Source organism: Triturus cristatus, chromosome 12, assembly GCF_964204655.1.
Source record: "Triturus cristatus chromosome 12, aTriCri1.1, whole genome shotgun sequence".
Lineage (NCBI taxonomy): Eukaryota > Metazoa > Chordata > Amphibia > Caudata > Salamandridae > Triturus > Triturus cristatus.
Genome location: NC_140595.1, coordinates 601,162,611 through 601,188,628, shown reverse-complemented (window position 1 = coordinate 601,188,628; position 26,018 = coordinate 601,162,611). Strand labels below are relative to the sequence as shown.

General features: G+C 48.1%; 1 protein-coding gene across 1 annotated transcript in view; it reads left to right on the top strand.

The window, feature by feature from the left end:
* Positions 1 to 25,134, top strand: part of NFAT5 (nuclear factor of activated T cells 5) — a 796,538-nt gene extending 771,404 nt beyond the window's left edge. Inside the window, 1 exon segment of the mRNA XM_085638738.1 lies at positions 22,600 to 25,134. The gene's annotated coding sequence lies outside the window, so the exon portion shown is untranslated.
* The last annotated feature ends 884 nt before the right edge of the window (positions 25,135 to 26,018 follow it).

The following is a 26,018-nucleotide window of genomic DNA, read 5'->3' as shown; positions in this document are numbered from 1 at the left end:
GCCAAATTTAGCGAGAATCAACAGCATGCAACTGCTGATCTCAAAGTTCAAACCTCAACACTCCCTTCCTGCGCGAGTGTTCATGCAGTTGATAGGCATGATGGCCTCCTGCATTTTCATAGTCCCGCACGCGAGACTACATATGCGCCCGCTCCAGGAGTGCTTAGCACGTCAATGGAATCAGGCTCACGGGCAACTAAAAGACCTAGTGTTGGTGAGCGGTCGGGCATACAACTCTCTGCATTGGTGGAATCCACAAAACCTTTGCAAGGGCCGACCGTTCCAAGAGCCTGTTCCACAAATAATACTGACGGCGGACGCGTCTCTCCAGGGATGGAGAGCTCATGTACTCAATTACACAGTGCAGGGACTATGGACAACACAGCAAAAGAAGTTGCACATCAACCTTCTAGAACTGATGGCAATGAAAGCATTCAAAGTACACCTGTGCAACAAGGTTGTGTTGATCCGGACGGACAACATGACCGCCATGTACTACATACAAAAGCAGGGAGGAACACACTCTCCACAGTTGTCTCATCTGGCTCAGAGCATGTGGAAGTGGGCCATTCAGAGGAACATATTCCTCATGGCAGAACACCTCCCGGGCAAGGACAACCAGATGGCGGATCTGCTCAGCAGACACAGCCACCAGATGCACGAGTGGGAGCTACATCCATCAGTACTCCAACCGTACTTCCAACAGTGGGGTCATCCAGAGATAGACCTATTCGCCCCAAGCGAAAACGCAAAATGCCAAAGCTTTGCCGCCAGGTTCCCACATCCACAGTCGCAGGGCAATGCGATATGGATGAACTGGTCCGGCAGATTTGCGTACGCTTTTCCACCAGCGCCATTGATACCGCTGGTAGCACGCAAACTGCGACAGCACTCACTGACACTCATCCTAGTTGCTCCCACATGGGCACGCCAGCCATGGTACACCACCTTTCTGGAACTTTCCGTGGTGCCGCATCAAAGGCTGCGGATCAAACCCGCGCTTTTGACGCAGAACCATGGAGAAATTCAGCACCCAGATCCGCAACAGCTGAACCTGGCAATCTGGCTCCTGAAGTCTTAGAGTTTGGCTACCTAAACCTGCCACCTGACTGTATGGAGATCATTAAGGAAGCCAGGAGACCCACTACCAGAGCTTGCTATGCAGCTAAATGGAAGAGGTTTGTCATTTACTGTAACAACAATGACATTAACCCGCTAGACGCATCCATTCAAAATATAATCTGTTACCTCTTACACCTCTACCGATGCAATCTGGCATACACCTCAATACGTATCCATTTGACCGCAATAGCAGCCTATCTCCAGAACAGGCAGCACCTCTCTTTATTCAGAGTGCCTGCCATCAAAGCTTTCTTGGAGGGACTTAAACGACTAATTCCCCCAAGACACCCACCGGCACCGGTGTGGAACCTCAACTTAGTCCTCACCCGACTGATGGGCCCACCCTTCGAACCTCTACACTCATGTGAGATTCAATTCCTCACCTGGAAAGTAGCTTTTCTAGTGGCAATCACTTCGTTAAGAAGAGTTAGTGAACTCCAGGCACTAACCATTCAGGAGCCATTCATACAGGTTCACGCAAACAGGGTCGTACTACGTACCAACCCCAAATTCATGCCTAAAGTTATATCGCAGTTCCACATGAATCAAACTATTGAACTGCCCGTTTCCTTTCAGGATCCACAAAATGTCGCTGAAAGAATGCTCCATACACTAGATGTCAAAAGAGCCCTCATGTACTATATAGACAGGACTAAACACTTTAGGAAGACAAAACAACTTTTCGTTGCCTTTTCTCCACAACACAAAGGCAACGCCATCTCCAAAGCAGGTATAGCCAGATGGATCGTTAAATGTATTCAAATTTGCTATCAAAAGGCTAAACGCACATTAACGATTCCCCCACGAGCCCACTCAACACGTAAGTTAGGGGCATCCATGGCTTTCCTGGGAAACATTCCTTTACAAGATATATGTAGAGCAGCCACATGGTCCACTATACATACATTTACCAAACACTATTGTGTAGATGTACACTCAAAACAGCAGGCAGCTGTAGGACAGGCTGTTCTCAAAACTCTTTTTCAGACCGCTGCAGCTGGCACTGGTAGCCGCCGCTAAGAGGAGGTACTGCTATGTATTCTATGCACAGATATGAATTCAGCAGCCCACATGCCTCGAACTGAATATGCTACTTACCAGTATGCATCTGTTCTTGGCATGTAGGGCTGCTGACATTCATATCGCCCACCCTCCTCCCCGGCGCCTGTAGGAGCTGCAGCTCTCATAATTACTGTATAGCATGGTCATCACTTTCTGTATCTACTCCATCACTGCCACAATGGCGAAAAACAATCTGAGGATGGAGAGGATGCCCATGCGCACTGTGGTCCAGGGGAGGAGTCACCTATCTCAGGATACTTCGAAGACTCTTCCAGGACAACAACGTGCAAACATCCGGACCCAACACTAGGCGGCGATCTATGCACAGATATGAATGTCAGCAGCCCTACATGCCAAGAACAGATGCATACTGGTAAGTAGCATATTCATTTTCTGTCGTACATACATATACAGTATACCTACCACAAGGGGCAGGTGCACATGAATGCTTTCCCCATCCAATGTGGTACCGATTAATAGTGCCCACTATCTCTACAGCTATTCACAATGGTGATGGATCCTTTGGCAACATGAGTCAGATGCAATCAGGAAGGGGTGGGAGGACACTGCTTCACCTCCCAGCACAGTTCGCCCCTTTGCATTATGGTAAATACAGTTCATGGTAAATGCTTACTTGAATATTTACTGGAGTATTCCACCAAAGTTGGTGCAGGTTAGTGCTGTAAATCCCTATGTTTCTGGATATCATCCGTCATCAGTTTAGATAAAAACGAATTTAATCTGGGGTTGCTGAGCAGGCTGCCACAATCCTTTCAGGTCTCCGTACCTCTCACAGGCACACAGGTGCATCTCCACAAGCTCGTCAGCTCAATGGCTCATGGGAGCCTTTTCAAACAGGAAGGGGTGGGAGCACACTGCTTCACCTCCCAGCATGGGTCAGATGCAATGCCCAGGTGCCGGGTGTTCGTTGGGGACATAACTTGAATGATCGTATTGCCTCGTACAGACTATATTTTGCTTTTCCTTTCTTGCCACAAGGCCGCAACTTTTCCCGACGCTGGACCCTACTGGGCAGGATTCAGGCTATCTAATCAGTTGGAACAAGTCCCTTCTATTCCTTCTGTTGGGAAATGCAGAGGTAGAGAGTTGGCAGTATTGCTAAACAGGCGGGTGTGCTCCGCTTGCTACGAGGGGACCTTAGTTTCCTTGAGGGAGAAATACAGGAGCTCGAAAAAGGATACTTCAACACCAATGGACGGAAAATCTAGGGGACATCCGAGGCAAAATTGACGAGTTTGAAGAGGCAGCTCTAAGGGAGACACTTTATCTAGGAAAAGAGACACACACAAGACTATATGGGGAAGGGCACCGCGCGGGCAAAACACTAGCCGGTCTCCGACTACATTAGCAAGCTACGCACAACAGAGACTGAGAGGACGATAGGCCAGGAGGCCTTCCAGGCCAAAATGCTGTGTTTCTACTCCTCACTCTATGCGTCGCGACAGTCCGCCCCCCCCCCCCCCCCCCCCCCCCCACCCGACCTGACCGCCTTTTTTGATTCTATTCAGTTGCTCTGGCTATGGGACGGCCACTGTAAATACCTGGATGAGACGTTCTCGGAGGAGGAGGTGTTTGGAGTGATTCAAGTTCTGCCCGGAGATAAAGACCCAGGGTTGGACGGCCACTTTTTACAAAGAATTTGGTCCGCTGCTGGCTCCTCACCTCATCAAAATGTATGAGGAATCACTGAAGTGATGAACGCTTACTCCATCCCTCCGGGAGGCACTCATCCTCACGATTCTTCAACCCAATAAGGATCCGCTGCTGTGTGCCTCTTACAGACCGTTAACAATTATTAACCTAGATAATCAAATTCTCGCCATATTGATCGTGGTGAGACTATTCCCACTGCTGCCCATTGTGCTGCTCCCCGACCAGTGCTTCTTTGTCCTTGGCAGGGGTACATCCCACATCCTTCGCACCTTTTTTGTGACTATGCAAAAGAAGACTCTTCCCTCTCGGCATCTGTGATATTTCTGGACCCCACCAAGGCTTTTGATACCTTGTAGTGGCCATACCTTTTTTGTGCTGCCTGGAGCTGATCGCCCTGCTGTCCTCCTCGCCGACAGCTGGGCTCTGGAATAATGGGAAAATCTCCCCTCCCTTTGTTGTGGCTCGCCGCAGGAGATAGGGCTGCCCGCTGTCACCCCTTCTCTTTGCCGTGGCTATGGAGCCTCTGGCGGAGCGATTGAGAGCGCATCATGCACACTATAGATTGGTATTTACCCCTCAAGTGATCCTGGTGTCGCTGTACGCAGGTAATGTGACCCTATATGTCAAGTGTCTGGCCGAAAATCTAGGCCCCTTGTAGGAAGGTAGGAGCCTTCTGCAAGGTTACCTCCACTTTTTGCCTGGTGCTAAGCTGTTTTTGACCAGTCTGACTGGGATCCTGCTAATCAGGACCCCAGTCTCTGCTTTCTCCCTTAAATTGGTATGTTCAGTACTTAGGTACATCCCAGATTAGATACTGGGGTACCCTTCTCAATCCCTAGTATATGGTACCCAGAGCATAGGTACCCCAGAGGTCTCCGAGGGGCTGAAGCATGCATTGCAGCCTGTGTAAGCTGGTGCTAGCCCCACTTATTAAAGATATAGGTTTTCTATATCTAGGGTCACTGCACTTAAAACCTATGTCACCCCTCTAGCAGGCCTTATCAATCCTGAAGACCTGGTCCGTGGCTCTAAGTGTGAGGGTACCCATGCATGAGCAGGATACTCCTATAGCCTACGGAGTCCATTCTTCTGGGTTATAAGGGAAGCAGCCATATACTATATAGAGGGGCATCGTGTACGATGTCTGGGACTGGCTGGAGGAAACGGGACAACATGGTGGCCCCCGGCCCGCGGACCCGGGGCCTATGGGGCGCAGAGAGAAGAGGCTGAGACGGCGGAGACAGAGGGACCGACGCGGTGGGATGGGGCCGGGTCCCCCGGCTGCGCCAAGTCCGGAGAGGATGCGTGTGGAGCGGCTGGAGGCTCTGGAGGCAGTGGCCACCCTGGGGTCTGTGAGCAGCCAGGGGGACGTGGCGGCTCGCATTCACAGTGACACTGAGACTGACCTGTCCTCCTCCCCGTCCATCCTGATTCCGGAGGACCAGGTGTTGCCGAAGGTGACCCCACAGACAGCCGACCTCCTGGGTTGAACTCTTGCTGGTTTGCATTGTGTCCACTGCAGGTACCCTGGGGGTCGGGCGGGTTGCTCCGAACTGCTCTCCGGGGGAGGGGGGGGAAGCCTACTGCCTCTTCTGTCCCCTGGCCTGTGACTTCTGGGGCCCTGTTCATTTCTGTGAGTGAGATGGGGGGTTGCGGGGATTGAGGGGTAACACGGGTCCCCCTACACATGGGCCGGGGACCGGGGTTTCGGGCTTATTCTGGTTGCGGGGGAGCGGGGTGACAGCGATCCCTACACACACTCCCCTGGGGCACGATTGGGCGAATGGCGGCCCTACAGACACACGAGGCCCTGACAGGGGTAACACGGGGCTCTTGCAAGCCAGGCACAACGGTATTGCTCTTTAGCCCCTCGCCAACCCATCTCTGACCAGGTAGTTCACAGGCGATTGAGCCTTACATGTTTGGACGAATACCTGGTTCTGGGGTTCGCCCCTGTGGTTATGGAGTTCCTCTTCTTCATATTGTTTTCACTTTTGTCTCTTTACACTCTGCAGTGTTCTGCAGTTTTCTCACACACCATGTTCTTGCAGCAGGAGATCTGGGTGGCGGTCCCTCTGGTCTTTCTTCCCCCTCCCCTTCCCCGTCTGGCCTGCTTCGGCCGATGAACCTAGTGTTGTCCGCGCTCTACCCCAATGGCTGACACTGCAATCGTCACTTGGAACATTAGGGGCATGCATACACCAACCCGCCGATATTCTGTTTTTGCCTATCTCCAGAGGCACAAGATAGGGGTGGCCCTCCTCCAAGAGACACACATGACACGGCTGGAACTAGACAGACTGCGTGCCCGCTGGAGGGAACAGCTTTTCGGGACTACATACTCCACACATGCTCGGGGTACACTAGTTTGGGTACGGGCAGGCACACCCTTCATATGCTCCGAGACGGTGCTCGACTCTGACGGTCGATACACTCTGGTGCGGGGGCGACTCAATGGGCACCCTGTGCTCCTGGGTTCTATCTACGCCCCGAACGTTGACCAACCGTCGTTCCTTGATCGCCTCTCGGTGGCCCTGACCCCGTATGTGGGTCTCCCCTGGCTGCTGGGTGGGGACTTTAATGCCGTACTGGACACGAGCCTTGATAGATCCTATCCACCACTCCGCAGTACACAGGCGGTCTCGAATGCGAGGAGCCTCACTGATTGGCTGTCACGGTGGGCCCTTCATGACGTCTGGCGCACCTTACATCCCGCTGACCGGCTCTATTCCTATTATTCTGCGGTACATGACCTTCACGTCCGCCTTGACAGGGTGGTGAGCTCCCCGTCGCTGGACCCTTTGATAGTCCAGGCGGATTACTTGGGCCGGACTCACTCTGACCACAACCCTCTTCGACTACGTCTCTGCTGGGACCCGGGGAGACCACCCATCCCCACCTGGCGCTTGCAACCGGCTGCTCTTGAGGACGCGGAGTTCCGGGCCTCGCTCGGCACGGCGTTCGAGCAGTTCTTTGACCTCAATGAGGGCACGGCAGGGAGCACGTTGACGGAGTGGGACGCGCACAAGGCAGCCATGCGGGGACACTGTCTGGGGGCAACGGGGAATATCCGTAAGCAACTTACGTTGCTACTCACCGCTCTGGAGACCCGGCTACTGGCATGCGAACGTCATGGCGAGGGTGGTGGGAGTGACTCGACCAGGCTGGCCCGGCTTCGGGCACGCCATGCTGCGCTGTTGGAGAGGTTGCGCTGCCACAACTACGCTGCCCATTCGGCACGGGTCCAAGCCACATCGGACAGGGCGGGGCGATTGCTGGCCTGGCTGATACGACCGGAATCGGGCTATACGCCAATAGCCTCCCTTCGCGGGCTAGACGGCACGCTGGTGCACACGCAGTGGGAGATCCACCAGACGCTCACGGCACACTACAAAGACCTGTATACCTCGGCGGGGCGACGGCAGGCACAGGATCTGGATCTGTTCTTAGGGGCTGCCGGCCTCCCCACAGTTCCCGATGCCCACCAGGAAACACTGGAGGGTCCCCTCACTCTGGAGGAAATAGGGGACGCGGTGGCCTCATTGGCCTCTGGCAGGGCGCCTGGACCGGATGGTCTCCCGGCAGAATACTACAAAGCATACCGGGAGTCTCTGGTGCCCCGTCTGCACGCGTTATATCTCACAGCCCTTGAGGAGGCCACCCTGCCTGCCTCCATGAGGGAAGCCTACCTGATCTCTTTCCCCAAGCCAGGGCGTGATCCTACTCATCTAGGGTCCTATCGCCCCCTCGCCCTCCTCAACACCGACTACAAGATCCTGGCCAAGGTCCTAGCGGAGCGGTTGGCCCCCACCGTGCCTGTACTGGTGCACAGGGACCAGAATGGGTTTGTGCCGAAGCGCAGTACCTCGCTTAATCTTCGCCGGTTCTTCCGTGTTGCCGCACACGGTGCACAGCACTGGCCACGGGCGGGCTGTCTAGTGTTAGACCTCGAGAAAGCCTTCGATAGCTTGGAATGGGGCTACCTGGTGGCAGCCCTATCACATTACGGACTAGGCCTTGGGTTTCTGCAAATGGCGGCGCTCCTCTATAAGAACCCTGTGGTCCGGGTGAGAACTGGCCCGTACATTTCCGAGGCCATCTCGATTGTCCGAGGTACCAGGCAGGGGTGCCCCCTTTCACCCCTCCTTTTCGCGCTCGCCATCGAGCCCTTGGCAGCCACCCTGCGGGGGGTGTTGACGGACGGCATTCCAATGGGCGACGCCACCCACCAGGTTTCCTTGTACGCGGATGACCTCTTGATCTTCGTGCGGGATGTGGCGAATATCTCAGGGGACCCTGAACGGGTTCTCACGGAGTTTGCAACGCTCTCCGGGTTAAGGGTGAATGCAGCCAAATCGTGTCTCTACCCGTTCCGTGATGATACCCTGGATCCCCGGTTTCAACTGGGAGGTGTGCCTGTCCGGTGGCAACCGGACACCTTCCGTTACCTGGGCATTCAGGTGTACCGGAGACCCGCTGACTTAGTGGAAGGTAACTTGGGCAGGGCGGTGACGGCGATCAGAGCCCAGATGCGTTTCTGGGGCACCCTTCCCCTTGCTGTCATGGGTCGCATTGCACTGGTCAAAATGGTGGCCCTGCCCAGACTCCTCTACTATTTTGCTAACCTGCCCACCTATATCCCGGCGTCCTTCTTTGCCGCCCTGGAGCGCTCCCTTCGGGATTTTGTGTGGGGCACCGCACGACACAGAGTGGCGCTCTCTAAGTTATACCTCCCCACGGGTCAGGGGGGACTCGCGATGCCCTGTTTTGCGCACTATTACCTAGCGGCACAGCTGCAATGGGTGGCCAGGTGGTTGGCCGACCGGGAGAGGGACGACACGGCGTCCGTGGAGCCACCGCTCCCCCTGACGGATGTCATCGCGATGTTCCATCCGACGGCCAGAGCGACCAAGCCGGGGCCCCTTCTGGTGGCGGTGGCCTGTCGGTGCTATCGGCGAGCCCTCTACCTGACTTGGTCACACACCCCATATGCCCCTGCCATCCCGATTGAGGGTTCACCTAGCGGTCGAGGGATATTGCGCTCGGCAGAGCTTGCCGACTGGCACGCGGCGGATATTTGCACGCTGGGGGACCTCTACCACGACGGTGTGCTTATACCGTTCGCTCAGCTGGCGGAGGAGACTGGGTTACCGGCCGGTCAGTTCCTCCGTCACCGCTCGCTAGTCGCGACGCTGACGAGTCGGTGGGGTGCTCTTCAGGAGGAACCGGCGCAACACCTCATGATGCAGTACCTCCACGTCATGGGACGGGGCGGCCACATGATTCGCTGGTTCGCGGCCTCCTTGCGCATGATGGTGGTGGCGGACCTGTCTCCACTGCGGGGTAAATGGGAAGTGGATTTGGACCGTCCCCTGACCGACAAGGAATGGAGGGATACGCTACGGGGGCCCACACGAATCCCCAGGAATTTGCGGTTTCGCCAAATCCAGTACTTCATACTGCACAGAGCATATCTCACTCCCGACTCCATTAATCGCTATTTCCACCGGGCGGACGCTGAATGCCCACGCTGCAGGGCTCTGGATGCTGGACTAGTACACATGTTATGGAGCTGCCCAGCGCTCGACTCATACTGGAGGACGGTGCATGGAGCGCTACGTACTTGCGCCGGTCCGCTGGCGCAGCGAGATTGGCCCGCCTGTCTGTTACACTTGTTTCGTAGAACTCCCCCCACGAAGGTTGCCTGTCGCTTCCTCGATCTGGGCCTGATTGTGGCGAAGCGGTTAATTACCAAGCGCTGGAAGGCGACTGAACCCCCTCGGGCGCAGGCGTGGCGGAGTTCCTTGCTAGTGTGGGCGGGGGCGGAGGGCACGGCCCTCTTGCGAGAGGAAACGTTAGGCCTCAGACTCACACCCATAGCGAGTCAATGGGACGTACACGTGCAGGTCCTGATGCAGCTGGATGGGGACGCCCTGAGACTCTGTGGGACACATACTGCGGAGCCACTTCCTGGTGGGGAAGGGAATGGAGATGAGCCTGGGAGACCAACTCCGGGGACTGGCGGGGAGGTCCTAACCGAACCTGGAGGATGTGCGGACACTGACATTTGCCTCTCATAGTATGATATGTCGCGGGGGATGGGGGGGCCGGGTTTTGGGGGGGGGGGGGTGGACCGGGGGGGGGGTATCCTGAGGGTCGTATGGTCTAAGATCGAACCTGCTGCTGTTGTTTCTGATGGACTTCTGTTGTTTAACCTATCTTCTTTTATTTAAGTTCGGTTGTTACATGAATCTGTTCAACTGCGGGCGGTGGCCCTGACACTTACTTGATTGCATCAATCCACGCCTCGTAGTGGCGCTGGATCTTGCGGCTCACCGCATTCACAATTAGCGGATACTCCTCTGAGTACCGGACTCATTGCCGGTGGGATATTACATTCATGATTTATGTTATGTCTATATCAACAAATGCTAATAAACAGATTTCATAATAATAGAGGGGCATCGTGTAATTACGCGATGACCATCTCGAAACTGGTTGCTACTAATCCTATCATGTTTGGCATCAAACATGTTGGAATCATACCCTCACACTGTAAACGGTGTGGGGGTATAATTCCAAGCACTGGAAGAGCCCTCTGTTAGGCTTTCAGTGCGCCCGGTACCAGCCTTCTTGTCCCGGACAGCACAAAATGGTTGTTGACGACCAGAGACCTGATTCTGCCCTCCTGCTGCTGAGCCAAACTTGAGCAGGAGAAGGCAGATCTCTAGGCATCCTGCCACAGGGAGGTGTGACCACCTCCCAGACAGGATTTAGTGTATTGGGGCAGGGTGGGGGTGCTTTCCAGCACCACTCAGTCTGCATGAGGGGCACGTTTGGTGTCCTCATGCATAGTCCAGTTCAAACCAGCTCTGGGAGCCATTTGCTCCCGTTCTGGTGCGAAACTGGACAAAGGACATGGGAGTTATCTCCCCACTGTCCAGACCCTCCCCCAGGAGGGTCCCCTGAATGGTCCCAACCCTTTCCATAGGGTACTTAAGGGCTTAACTGTGGGTGGGTCCCTAGATTCGTCGTGGGACAAGATTCAGATTAGACACCACTTCTTCTATCGCCTGGGCACTCTAGACTTCGCTGGACTTCGTTTGGGCTCGACTTCATCTCCCTTCCAGTCTGCTGCATCGTCTATGCCTGTGTGCCATACAGGAACCTTCCAAGGCCTGTGGGCATTAAAGACACCTGAAGGAATCTCCCTTGAACTGGAGGAGTCACTAACATGCATTCGCAGGCACCGCAACTAAGTCGACCGGTCTGCTGATCCTGAGCTCCTCCAGACTCGGTAAGATTCTGCAACACAGGTGGTGGTTATTTACAGCTCTCGAGGCCTGCCCTGCCCTCTTACCCAGTTTGAGGCCAGTATCCCTCGTAGGGTCTGCAATAACCGAACCCCTGTGCACTGCGCCAACTTGCAGTTGCAAAGGCTTGTGGCTTCCTTCCAAGTAGATCTATGGGCTTCAAGTAGCCCCAACCTTGAGCACCTCCAGTGACCAGAATCTTCAGCCACCCTGCATCGTGTGCTGCATCTTTTCGTGAGCTGCTTGAGGTCCTCTCACGACTCCAGTGCCTCCGGCCTGTGGGTCCCTTTGAGGGTCACCTTTGTTTCTTTTGGGCTCCCCTGAGCGCCCAGGGCCTGCCCTGATTCCCCTGCTTGTGGTGAGTCCCCTGGACCTTGCTGCTCCTGACATTTCGACTTCTTAGTTGGTTGCACTTGCCAAGGCTTGTTGGTGCTCCAGCTGGACACTGACCCCTCAGCAATCGACATCCGATGTGGGACAGCTCGTGCATGGCTCCTGGTCTTTCTCAGCATCACCTGGTCCTCACAGCTGCAGAGTCAAAGTCATCGTCATCTCTCCTGCAACACCAGACATCGGAGCTCATTCGTCTTCCAAGTCTCCTGGTCACTCCTAGTGACATAGACTCTGTCCCCTCTGCTTGCAGGTACCTCTCATCTAGAATCTACCTTCGGTTTCCACCGGACACCTTCTCCTCCTTCAGCAGTGGCTCTTTCCTGAAGTCTTCCATTGGGTTAGACGGCAGTTTCCAACACCACTTCACACCTATGCACCCTGCTTCCCTGGTGTAGGTAATGTGGGTACTAGTGTATCCACGGGTGGGGAGACTCTCCAACCTTCTGTCTTCCACGGGGTTCATTCAGGGTCCATTGGGAAGGATCCTTAATCTTTAAAATCTCAACCGCCACTTACACGTAGCATTGGACGGAGCACGCGGTCGTGTTCCCCCACTGCACACATTCTCCTTGGGGTTCCTAGTAACTCCCCTTGGGTGGTTCCTTGGGTCCCCAGCACTTTTGTCCTCTCGACATTGTCTTGACCCAAGTCATGGTTCTTATACCACTTACTTAGCATATGGTTTGGGCCCCTCCCCCGGGGTCCGCTGTGTATTTCGTGCTATTTAATGTATTTCTTTGCAAAGTACATTAGTGGACATCATATGCCAGGCCAGCTTCTCACACCCCCTGATCAGGGAAATCATACAATTTGGTGGTCTATCCGGTATCACTATTAATTGAGGGAAATTGGTTATTTTCCCACAGATAACGGCCACGGAACGTTTCCAGTCGGAATACCCACTTAGCTGGGTGGAGGCCCCACTGAAATACCTGGGAATCTGGCTTAGCCGTAATATTGAGGAGCTCTGGTGTTTCAACTATGGTAGACTCATGGAATGGTTTGAAAGTCGTTTGGGCCGCTAGACAGTACTACCCCTCGCAGGACAAATAGCAATAGCGAAGATGGATGTCCTTTCCAAGTTCCTTTATGTATTTGTTAATCTCCCGCTACCCCTTACCCCACACTTTCTAAATGGAGACTACGATCGAATTTGATTACCCTCGTTTAGGCTAGGAAACAGTCCAGGGTCTCCTGGGAGACCCTGGTGCTGCCTTTTGAACAGGGAGGACTAGGGGCCCCTGAAATGGAGCTCTAATTCAACTGTGCGCAGGCCCAGTTTGGGTATTATTGGCTACATCTGACTCAATTTATGGCATACATGGTGCCGGAGCACGATTATGCCGCCAGGACGTTGCTAAACATGGTGCTTTACAGACCGCAGACTAGGCCGCACTCAACAGTGAATTCAGTAGGTTGCACGGTCTGGGCATGGCGAGAGCTGAGTCGCAGGGCACATATATAGAAGCTATTTTGCCCCCTCTGTGCCATTGCTGAGGCACCCAACGTTGCCATTCACGGTGAACATGGGAGTATGCCAAAGACTATAGAAGTTACATCTACGCACTATGGGAGAGGCGTTCCCAGGCGGAGAATTTATACAGCCTGACATGGCGATTGCGGAGGACACCACGGGTCTACTTGATAAAATTACGTATTATCAGCTCCGGGCGGCGCTGCGTGGGCACTTCAGTTCGTTTCTGATAGCAGCACCAACATTTCAGGTCTTGGAAGACTTCCTAGGTAACCCATCACCACGTAAATTAATTACCTGGGTTTATACAGGCATGCAGCGCACAGCACCTATCAGCGTCCCCCCCCCCCCTCCAGCGCAGAGGGCTTGGCAAGAAATATTAGGCACTCCTATAGAGGAGGATAAATGGGTATACTGCTGCACGCAAGCTAGGGTGTTGTCCCCCAACTATAGGTTGAGGCTGATCCATTTTAAGTTTCTACACAGGCTATACTGATTTCCTGGCTAGCTGCATAGAGCAGGTTTGAGCGAAGACGTGTGTTGTATGAGGTGCCGGGTCCAGGTGGCTACATTTGTGCATCTGACTTGGACCTGCCTGGAAATTGGACGGTATTTGATGCAGTGGAAGAAATGCTAGAGTGCAAGATTGAGCGCTCCCCCCTGACAACACTGCTGGGCTATGTGCGTGAAATGCCGGCAACAGTGAGGCACCTAGCGGCTGTGCTCCTGTTGTTGGCCAAGCGGCGCATTGCGATGTGGTGGGGGCCTCCGTGGGCCGTTGATTGGCTCAAAAACGCAGCATTTTGCCATAGCCAAGTGGTAGAATACTGGGAGCTGATGCCTGCACAGGCTAGACCAAGGGATATTTGGAGGCCTCTGCAGAGCTATCTCCTTTCCCACCCCAGGGCCAGAATGGGCTTCCCAAGTCAATTTTAGGGGGCACTGGAATGTAGATAAAGTGTGCGCGCTCAGGTGGTGTGAGAAAAGAGAACCCAATAACACGTCATGTTAGGAGGCCAAAGTTTTCCTCCACCCACGCCACCCCCACCCCCGTACCCCACCCACCCCCGTACCCCACTTTTCATCTCACCTATGTTCTGCTCCCTCGTGTTCGTGATGGGAGACCACAACTGTAAATTAGTACTTGGACACTTGTGCGGCTGTTGTAAATGAGTGATTGGAAACTGTACTATTAATCACCGGACTACTTCAGCAGAATATAAGTGCTCTAATAACTGTCCCAATGGAAGTGCAGTTGCAAATGTCATGCTGTCATTTTGATGTTATTCAATAAAAATAATTAATAAAAAAAAGATTTCTTTATGTCCTCCAAAACTTTCTGCATGTGATCCAACAGCAGTGGTTTGTGGATGTTCAGGCTAGAGTGCCGTCCTGCATGTGGGCCAACCATGTCCCAGTATCGCATTCAAAAAATGTGATCTGGACCTCTTAGCTGGTGATCCTGAATGACGGAGGTTGGGCAGACCCGGCCTTTCGGGTCAAGGTTGCTGTCATGAGATCTGACCGCTTAATGGGCATATGAGTCATCAGTTCCTCACTCCCTTACGTAGCTCCCCAGGGTGAGGTTTATGCTTTCAAGGTCAACACTGCACTTGATAGGGTGGAGCGGAAGGATTTCCCTGCAGAGGTTGCCGTCTTGAACAGTTTGCTCGGTTAGAAGGATTTGTAAATGGGATTCAATTGGAATATCTAAGCTGGGGGATGTATTGCATGTGTCCCACAAGAAGTCGTTTCAGGAGCTGTTCGTAGACTTCAACTTTCATCATTCTCAACTTCATAAGTTTCTGCAACTCAGCCCTGCTATGAGGTCCTTCAGGGACTCCCTCCGAGTTTAAACTGTTGGAGCACAAATTACTCATGGCTCCCATGGGAGAAAGTGGCATCTCCCACATTTATAAATCTTGTCATTTACTCACCGGACTTCTTTACCCTGTGGAAAGCAAGACTGGAGGCATAGGCGTGCTCCTGAGAAAAATGATAAGAGGGGGGAGTCCTAATGGCCTCGCGGTGACTAGCAATATCCTCAAGAATCTGGCTGTTCCAACACAAATTTTGTGAATTACTTATTATAAACCACTACGGCTGTTGAGGGCATGTCAGCACCCCACGCCTGCTTGCTTCCGGTGAGCCAAGGACAGTGCAGACCTTTTCGACGTTGTTTGATCATATTTAGTGATTGTGAAATATTGGGCAGCCATCTTTCTCTCCCATGTACTAGAGAGACCTATCAACCACGTATGGCCCTTTTAGGAATGCTGGAGGACCTGAGGGGAGCAGTCAACGGTCGGGTGGGCTCCAGGATCGCCAAAATGGACATTGCACTTGCTTGGAACACTGCCAACCCATTATTGTTAGCGTCCTAGCGTAGGGGGATGGAATGGTGTGCAAAACTTTGAGCCAATTTATTTGGCATTATGATGCCCCTATAAACGTCAGACAATTTGCCCAAATGGTGGACTTATTACAGACTGGAACGATTTGTCTGTTGCCATGTATTGAATGCTTATTACTGATGCTGTACCCGACCTTATGTGTTGTAAAGCTATTGTTTTAACTCAAATTCCGCAGTATTTGGTTTTAAACAAAAATATTTTCCTGTCACCTATTCCGTTTCACTCAATCCTCTCGAGTCAACTGAATTTTCTCTGAATAACATATATAACTGCAAAATGAAGTCCCTTCAGCTTCTGCAAATGGCCTGATAATGTAGTGGACCTAGAAATAGGACTTATTCAAGATAATAGCGATGCTCTTACATGTGCAGTTTTTAATACCACTGTTTATATATGCAAGACTTGTTCTATCATCTTGTAAGTAAGTTTTCCTCAGTTCTCTTTGGTAGTTTCAAAACACATTCCTTTGTACAAATTAGAAAACCCCAAAACTTTTTCTCAAGATAAAATGATACTGGGCTTTTTCATGTTCTCTACAATCCCGAACTAACAACTCTGTTACAGTTGACATCTGCTCTCAACCCTGTTCATCTTTGTGAGCTGAAACAGAGGCTGCTAGTTAAATTAAAATTGGAAGGAAGATGAAGCTTTGACTAGAGCTTGGTACCTGACCCTGTACCTAAGGGCCTAGCATGTAAATAAGGATGATTTCCTCAACATGGCTGGCTCTTAACTCATCTTTGATGAAGCTTCCTGAGGCCTTGCACAGTGGCAACAAGATTTTGCAAGTACCTTCTAAAGATACAAAAGCCCTCTGGAGGCTTGACAGCGATAGTTCTGAGGTAGAGAGACTGGTTGAAAGTGGAGAAATGGCAACCATATTCCAGAAATTTGTTGTCTTGGGCCTCCCATAACCAAATCACTTGGCAAGTTGGGATGAGTGCTTGGTGCTGGAAAGGAGGAACACAAATAGAAGGTTGGCCAAAGGAGAGAAACGTTGTTGGGTATTGCCTCGACTGTCAAACTGGAAAAGTGAGAGTTGAAGAGGATGCTGTGTCCAAGGCAGCTGTGATTATAAGCATGGCTAGGGACAGTTGGCTGCTGGGCTTTGTAACCAGCAGTGAAGAATCTATTTAGTGTTTGTTGGACATTTGGCAGTGTGCATTGTCTCCAATATACATAGGCAGAGACAAACCGCTACATATAGGGCAGAGAACTGAAGGAAGAAGGATGTGAGGAAAATGTTACAGTGCACTTAACTTGTGAAGAGCGCGCATTGGGCAAGGAAACGAGTTTGCTGTACATTGTACAGAAAAATTGTTTCTACTCACTGACCTTTACTAGTAAAGAAAATAGAAACTAAACAAGAGGAGCTGGAAAGCATTGAGCAGCTTATGGAATCTGCAGTTCCTGAAGGTTGGAAAGTGGTCGTGGCCGCCACAAAACTCCAATGGAGGGGTGGCAGGGTGTGGGGGGTGGAGAGTGTAGGGGAGATGTAATAAAACATTTTTAAAATACCTGTCCTGCTGCCGACGCGTCGGTGCGCCTCTTCACTCTTGATGGTGTCCCAGCAGTCCCTAAGACACCAGCACAGGCTCCCCAACCAATCCAGATGCTGCTCTTATAGCATGAGCTGTCTAACAACACTGGGTCTGGCTCTAATCAGCAAGCCCGAGTCGCTAAGCAAAACAACAAAGAAATTGCCTGTGCTGATCCTTATTCTACAAAAGCCTTCATGAAAATGACAGAAAACAAATTACTGTCAACCTCCTCGAAATTGATTCAAAACAATGTATTTTAATTTTTTATCTATCTTATCAAAATTCTTTTTTTCATATAACAAATAGTTGCATCATTTTCAACAATGAACCACAAAGCCAAAGAAGAATTACTCTGGTACAAAAACTAAGTGACTTTAGGTCAGTACATATATAATCAACAACATAGAAAACACTCACATAAAAGACACAAACATATATATACACTCTAGCAATCCTTTCTGTTCAAACGTTTTCAATAAGGTTAAACATTCAAGGAGAAACCAAGAAAACAGTGAGATTTTTAGACAAAAGAATTCCTGCACTGTGCCAATAAAAGGACGTTATATTTACAATTAAATACACCAGGCAGAAAATGTCTTAGCATTAAACACAATTGGTTTACAAAACAACAAGCAGAAGGTCGACGAGTTTCGAACCGCGTTGGTCGTTAACTGGGGGTTCTCTTCAGGACCAATCACTAAAAAGACAATAATAAATAAAGATACTTTAGAGGCGTATTTGGATGTGAGCTTGTGAATAAACTACAATTGTAGCAACACTAACCCTCTACCACCTGAGTGACAAGTTTCCAAAAATTAGCTTACCTATTTGGCGAAATCAGCCGATTTCGCACTTAGTCTTTGAGTCTAATTGCTGGCTTAAAAAGAGTTTCTGAAACAACATAAAAAAAGACAGCTTATGAAGAAAGGTTTCATCATGTCATGAACGTTGTATTTCAAAACGGCCACCACATTACTTATTTCATGTGAGTGGAGCCTATTGGTCTCGATGACAGTTATAAAGGGCAAGATGTGACCTGAAATGCAGTGAGAGTAAATTGAAACAAACGAAGCAGTGAGGGGGGACATAAAACTGCTTTGCTTAGCAAGAAGGTCGAATTTCCTACCTTGTATGAATTGTTTCAAAATGCAAGGTGTGGTTGACCTCGTCGAGGAGCCAAATTCCTGGGAGGAACAAGGAATTTCAAAATTATGGTGAACATTTAAGAAGTCTGACTACAATCTTATGAAGACACGGAGGTAAGATTTACGAGTTTTAGTCGCCGAAGGAGCACAGTTACCTTTTACTTGGAGAAGGCTGCCGAAATCTCTTACGCGCGTCCAGACTTGATCTCGATTGAACTGGAATCTTCGTACTTCCGCATTAGTTCTTAAAGGGCTTCCTGATGTTACGGCGCACACTGCGAATGGCTAGAAAGTCGACATGTGGTTGGAATCTCATTGGGCCACGTGATTGGCTGAATGAAATGTAGCTGACCCGTGAGTGAATGGGAATTGTAGTTTTTCGTTTTCTACCCGTTTTGGTCAAAATGAATAAAACTTTATTAAGCTATCGGATAACCAATTGTGGGTTTTGACTTCGTATCGATTCAATTTGTTTTCTGTCATTTTCATGAAGGCTTTTGTAGAATAAGGATCAGCACAGGCAATTTCTCATAGCATGAGAGCAGCACCAGGATTGGTTGATCGACCTAGTTTTGCGCTCAGACAGTGCCTTATTGTCCGTGGCATTTCACCAACCCACCTGCGCAACACAGCGGGGTTGGAGAAACCTAAGTGCCTAAGACGGCCAACCAAACCGATATGCACACATTACAGTGCACACTACCACCTCCTTCCTGCCCAAGACTCCATGGCTCCGTCAGTCAGTGGGATAAAAAATTATAATATTGTTATATTATCATTTTATTTTCCGCTGACTGACTAAGTGGGGCAGCGCTCCTCACCATTACAGAGAAGCTGCCCCTGGAAAGAGTCCTTGGAAGTAGAATAAATCTAGTGTATAGGTGATATGTTTTGATGCATTTTGGGACCATGACATTTGGAACTGGCTAACGAGAATTCAGGATACCAGTCGCTTGTAGATGATATGAGGTTTCTGATGGATATGGATACGGATACTTATAATCCCAGATTATTCACATTAGAACATTTCCCAGGTGCCAGACTGGATCTGGAAAATGTTGTGGCAGTGTTCCTGTGCACTGTGATGTAGTGACATGCGATTCTGCACTGACTCCATACTTCCAAGTAGTGTCACCCCGTGCCCCAAGGCCAATTCCTTTTGTCTGCTTCTTCTGATGTGGATCAGGAGCTCTGCTCCCGCCATGTTCTTCCAGAGACTCCTAAAAATTACTCTTGAACCGTGTGATAGGGAAGGATTTACGCTTTGCAACGACTTCAGGAACCAGATGTCTGTCACAGACCTGAACTAGGTGTGCCTGGGCTCCAGACTCAATTTGAAATAGTGTGATAAATGCATCCTAATGCACCAATAGGTAGTTCGAGACTTGATTTGGGACCAACACCTACCCCCTGCCTGGAGGCGAGGAATTTAGGTGTCTGGTTCGACTCCGATCTTACCTTTGGCCCCCAGGTCAACCGGGTGGTCGGCACCTGTTTCGGGATCCTTAAGACTCTCAGGAAGGTTTTGGAGCTCCTTCCCGTTAGAGCCCGCCGAACATTAGTGCATGCTTTAGTCACGTCCAAGATGGACTATGGCAACCTTCTCTATCTAGGTATCCCCGAGAAGAATCTGAGCCGCTTACAGGTCCTGCAAAATGCCGCTGCTCGGCTAGTTCTCAAACTTCCTAGAAGATCAGCCTCCAAAGCCGCGCTCCAAGCCTTGCACTGGCTTCCGGTCAGGAGCAGGGTAGAATTCAAGGCCCTCTGCACCTGTCACCGGATCATTAATGGCAGGGCACCCCCTCCTCTTCAGGGTCTCCTGACACAATACGAGCCATCCCGCGCGCTGAGATCCTCTGGTTCAGGGCGCCTAACTATCCCAAAGGTGTCCAGAGCAAGGATGGGTGGCAGGTCCTTCAGGTACCTCGCCGCATCATGCTGGAATAAACTTCCAGTAGCACTGCGTCTGGAACCATCAGAGCTTATCTTCAGAGCCAAGCTGAAAACATATCTGTACACCAGATAGTGGCCCTCCCCGCAGGACTCCCTCTGAACACGCTCACACTCTCAGCGCGGGGACACGCCGTTGTGCGTCACCATTGCGCTCTACAAGACCCATTATTATTATTATTATTATTATTTAAAAGTTGTTTATCACTGAACACAAAATAGTTGCAGACTTCATGCATGTCCTGCTCCAAGTCACTGGGCAATTATTTTAACTGTCTTGGTGCATGTCCAAGTGAACGCATAGAAAAGTGAAGCGGTACTAAACCCATCCCACCACTGACTTCTAGGTCTCTCTGGCAAGCCTTCATGTCTTGCGGAACCAAAGGGGCATTCACTCGGTTTTCCACATGAGAGTCCTTCCCTGGCAGAGTCTCTACCCGTGGTACCTGTTACAACGCTATACTCACTCCACACAGGACTAGAGATCCATGCTGGTTTCTGCCACACTATGCAGGTACTGAATCCATGGGCTGGTTGATAATCTGGTGCCAACGCCTGTGGCTGTCCCCGAAGCAGCGTCTAACCGGGCGCAACAAAAGCAGAACCTTTTGTCTTGCAACCTGACTTCATCCTATGACATCTACTGTGTCGCAGCTGTCAAAATAGTCTCAATTTTCTTTTTAGTTCTGACTCTGATTCTATTTCAAAGTAGTGTGTATCTCAAAGGGGGTGGCTTGCTGCACCCCTAATTTCTCTAGTGATGCCTTTTACCTTCATTTATAAAACTCCAGCCGGCTGGATACCTCCTCTTGAGACACAGCTGGAACGTGCTACATTAGCCACCAAAAAAAGAAAGTGTCTTATTTGGAGTGGTGGCTCAGAGAGAAGTTGAAGTACAAGAATTACAGGTCAGCCCAGCATTAAGACTGCCTTTCCGACAATATACAGTTCTCGGTGTAAATGGTACAAGATCTACAGTGGTGGCTGTCCAATCACTATCAGTCCAGCGGCAAGCTACTCTTCCTCCCACATCCACAGATGACAGTCATCACTCCTGGATTGATGTGGTCAACTGGGGAAGGTGGAAATCCAACGCTTTTGTACTCCATAGAAGGCCAGTTCCACATGAACCTACTGGAAAGCCATTGTGCAATGTTAGTCATAACCCAGTTGTCTCGTTTTTTATTTGACATGAGATTTACGGAGCCTCATGTATTTTAGGAATGCAACTTTTCCTCGACCATCAGTCACTCATAGTGACATAGTGACTGCCATTTGTTATCTTTGTGTGGATGTTGGAGTGTTTAACAGGCTGTTGTTTGACCTAAACATGTTGGAGATTGAGTGATTGTTAACGATTGTCCCTGTGATGTGTGTGCAAGAGAAAGGCTGTTCTTTATTTAGGAAGGTATCTAGCATGAGTTAGCTTATGGAATGCTGAGTGGTTGATGATGGAATAGTATGTTGGTGTGTGTGTCAGTGGAAGGGTGTGGGAGGGGTCGGGGGGGGGAGGTTGTAAGCTGGTAATTTCTAAAAGTTGGTGGGAGAATGATGCCAGGACTATGGACGTGCAAAAAATTGTATCATTTTCGTTTTCTGTAATTATGCATAATTTTTGGCAAAATTGTACATAATTGTACAAACTTCAAATCAGCCATTTTGCGCAATATTTTAGCACAAAATGCTTCCTTGCTTAAATATTTGGTGCAAAAACGCATTTCATAAAAGCATCACGAACAGAAGCTGCGTGTGCTCTGTTCAGTGTAAATTCTTCCTGCAATTGACACAGAATTGAGGTGACATTATGCTGTAATTCAGGACATTTGCATAACAAGGGAAATGCAAAATTTCCAAAATGACCAACATAATTTCAGTTTCGTACAGTTCTAGCCTTGACTAAAGTTTGTTAATTGCTGTACCTAAGGATCTAGGATGTTAATAAAGATATTCTTTTCAACCTAACTGGCTCCTCCTCATCTTTAATGAGAACATTCATGAAGACTTAATATACACCTTTTTCGCAACGAAGATGGAACCAACCGGTTGTAACATAGTCATGAATTATCATGGAGGTGAGGCTGTAAGGCAGACGAACAAACCTCTACAGGTCTGCTTTCAAAATATAGTAAAAGCATTACTTACTCATATGTTTTGTTTAGGAGGAAGATAGAGTCAAATTGTGTTTTAGTAGTAGCAGCTCTTGTGTTTAGGATGATTGATGCGTTGGTAACTTTTCAGAATGCCCACAACATAGTTTCAGGATAATAATCAAGATTTTCTTGTCAGAGCAGAATTTTAATACAATTGTTTAATAAATTGTAAATCTCAAAAATATGTTTAGGCCTCTCTCTAAGTTCCGAAATACTACATTTGCTGACTGAGAAAAATCTTGCAATTTGTCAGATCTCATGATAGATCTGGAATGCTTCCAGTTACTTTACCAACCTCAGTGTTAACTCGTTGTCTGGTATAATTATTGATCAATAAATAATTTTATTTACTTATTTCTAGGGCAGTGTTAGAAGATGGCTCGGAAGACGACGTCAGAATTTGTTTCTGTGGATGCAAATTAATATCTAAGTTGTTTTCTACAGCACAGCCCGGGTGTGTTTTGAAGCTGAGTTTCTACATTGTCTCCGGAAGTTCACATGTGCCATTGAAAGGCTGGACTGGTGGTGGAACTTATAGACTGTCTCTGAACTGAGGCTAAATGGAAACCTATGCTTTTTTGTTGCCAGATTACCATTAATTTCCAAAAGCTTCGAAGGAAAATACTGCTTGTCTACAAAAGCTGCAGAAATTAACCTTTGTGATGTTTACCTGTCTTTGTTCTAAATATTTTTTGTGTTCTTCACAAACTGCATTGAATTTCTGAGGACTTCTGAAGAAGGAAGGTGTGAATTTGCAACCAGAAGATGTGACACATGGGTCCAGATTTACTAAAGGTCTCCAGTTTCATGTAAAGCCGGTTGAGACCCTGTTGTAGTTAGAAAAAGCTTCAGCACAGCTCTATCTGGTAATTAAGTTAGTGAGTCACAAAATTTTAGTAATGAGACCAGTAGCTATTCCAGGTGTGTTTCTTAATTTCAGTATTTCCTAATGGTTACTTATTTTGGACCAGTTATTGTCTAGATTTCCGTGTTGACATAAGACTTGCTATAACCTTATATGAAGTTTGCAGGCCTGCCGTTTACAATGGCACAACAAGAACACTCTTCCATCATTCAGTAATCAATGTTCCTGTATTTATGGGCGTTAAAAAAATTATTCGACAGATTTTATGATACATAATGCATACTTTCATTGGGAAATGTAAAACATTTTTAAGGTGCCTGCTTGTTGGACATCCGGTGGTGAAGATTCCTGTGCCTGTGCTCCAACTAGCCAGTGCAATGGGAAGTGTTCCTTTAATACTCTGAACATTTGAAATCAGTCAGAGTAACTTTTGTATAGTAAAATGGTTTAACTGTTCTGGCATATATAACACTTTAATTTTAAAGTCAATCTGCAGTAGTTTCTAGCTGCTAAACCTCAATATTGTTGTGTCTGTGAGTCTCTGATTTAGTTGTATTTTTAATTGTTTAACCTGACTTCTCTCTGAAGGAAGGTAACACTGTACGGTCTTAACCAGTTTTTTTCTGGTTGGGATACTTCATCTGTCTATTCAAGCTTTTTGAGTACAGAAGAATATATATTTTTAAGTTACTTTTTTCTAGTCTGTACCATTTATTTTTCTAACTTGTGCACTTATGTGAGCGGTGTAAATATTTTTGGAGTTTTATGTTATGTTGACCCCTTTTAACTTTTGTTTGGAGTTTTACATTTTTCCACCTACTTGTGTATTTGGCTAGCATATCAGTTGGATAATAGTACTTTCGTGACTTATTCCAAAGCGCTTTCATGATCTTCGAGAAAAGCACTAAATAAGCACAGTATTATTATTCTTTCCTCCAAAGAGTCTTTCTCGAAAATCATTTTGCTTGTCCTCCTTCGCTGTGTGTCTGTTTTCAAAGCCATTTTATCCCTTGGCCCTTTCTGTGCTGTTACTCTTTCCTGCAGTGCTGCTATATCGTAACCTTTTCTTTTTACTCGCTTGTGACATGTCTACTGTTGCCTCCCTTAGTTTCTCTCTCTGGCCATCCTGTTCACACTTTTCTCTCTTTCTTGTTACGTATTTGTCCTTGTACCATTGTTTCCCCTTACGTGCTTCATTCCATGTGGCTCTAACTGTAACTCACTTTCTTCACCTTTCAGTCACTGTCCTTTTGCAACATGTTTGTGTTCCTGTTTGTCTTGTCATTTCTGTGTTCGCCATGTTGTTAACTGCTTTAGTATGTACATCTTGGCTTGCGCCTAATCTGTTTTTTTCTGCCACAATATTTTTTACCAACTTACTTTGTATCTCTATTTATCCATGCTTTCTCCTGTGTTTTCTCTCTTCTTATATAACATACCCTACCCTATTCCTCTTTGAATCCTCTTCGCTTATGTTCTCTTGTTCATTTCCCTATTTAATTGTCTTTTTAAAAAAAAAAACTTTTCTTTGTATGCCCAATATGCATCTGTGCCTTTCTCTGTGATTGAAAGGCATCAAATATGAAGGGAACCTTATTGAAAGATAACTGTCCTGGGTCATTGAATTTTGAAAACAGTTTTCAATCGTTCTAGTTTTTGGATGGTTTATATCTATTGTGTGCTTAATTTTTTGGAAAGCTATATTTTGTATTTAGAAACGGTATACTATTTTGCTATTTGTACTAAGGGGTACATTAGCGTGAATATAACAATTTTTATATATATAAATATATATTATACATATATAAGATATCCTCTTGCCACGTGTTTTGTGGTCATTGTGTGAGATTGTCAGTTCTTCTTAAAATGAAGCATCCATGAGAATGGGAGTGGGAAAGAGTCATGTACGTTGGAAAAGGTTTTGTCTAGGATAAGTGGTTAAATGCTTTTGTAAACACAAATGAATTGGTTGTGTTGCATCACTCCAAAGTGCTTCTAATGTCCTATTAAACCTTGTCACATTTGTTGTCATTCAGCTTTGTGGGAGTTTACTTTCAAGCATTCAACTTATTTGTCATTGTGACTATTAAGGAATACTTCATTTGCTAATCTGACTTTTGAAGACCATACTACAATTTTGTTTTGCTCTATATTTGTCTTAAGTCCTTCGCAATTAGAGATACATGCCATATTTTTAAATGCAGAGCAATAATATAGATTGATCTCTCTTTTATGTGGTGCTACAAGACTTTGAGTTCTACAGCATTTTTGGAAACACAGGAAACCAAGTGCTCTCCATGCCCCAACCTGTTTTCAAAGTTTTATTTTTAACATTTTCTGTTCATTAAAACCGTAGCTCAGTTATGCCTTAAATGAGAAATTATTTAATAGTTTTCTCAATGATTTAATTTTCTTACCCAGCCCAAACAAAGCTATGAGAATGCTGTTGTTCATGGAGAATGTAATTTTTTGGTGACTGTCAAAATCAAATCAATTTTTCTGCCCTAAGTGTGGTGGGTGATTTGGAAGTGCAATATTAACTGTGTTCATTTTTTAGGTTCATTCTCTTACAGGCAGTGTTTTCTATTGTTTTTCTTGTATAGTCTGATCATAAATAATGTATTCTTTAACTTAAACCAGTTGTGTTCCTGCATCATGTGTGGGAGGACCGCTTTCTCACAGAAAGGAATGAGCGACGAGGAACCTTATATGTAAAAGACAGCCTCTTAATACGTGTTTGTAGGGCACCTGAAATAGTTGCATTTCATTATTTTGTTGCTCTTTCTAGAAAGCTAACTAGCCATAGCTATCGGGTCAAATTTGCTTGATTTGTTGTCTGATATTTGCCACAGTCTCACTTTAATAGACTTTGATTAATTCTGTAGAATTTCCTTCATTTTACTTCCGTTGTAGGA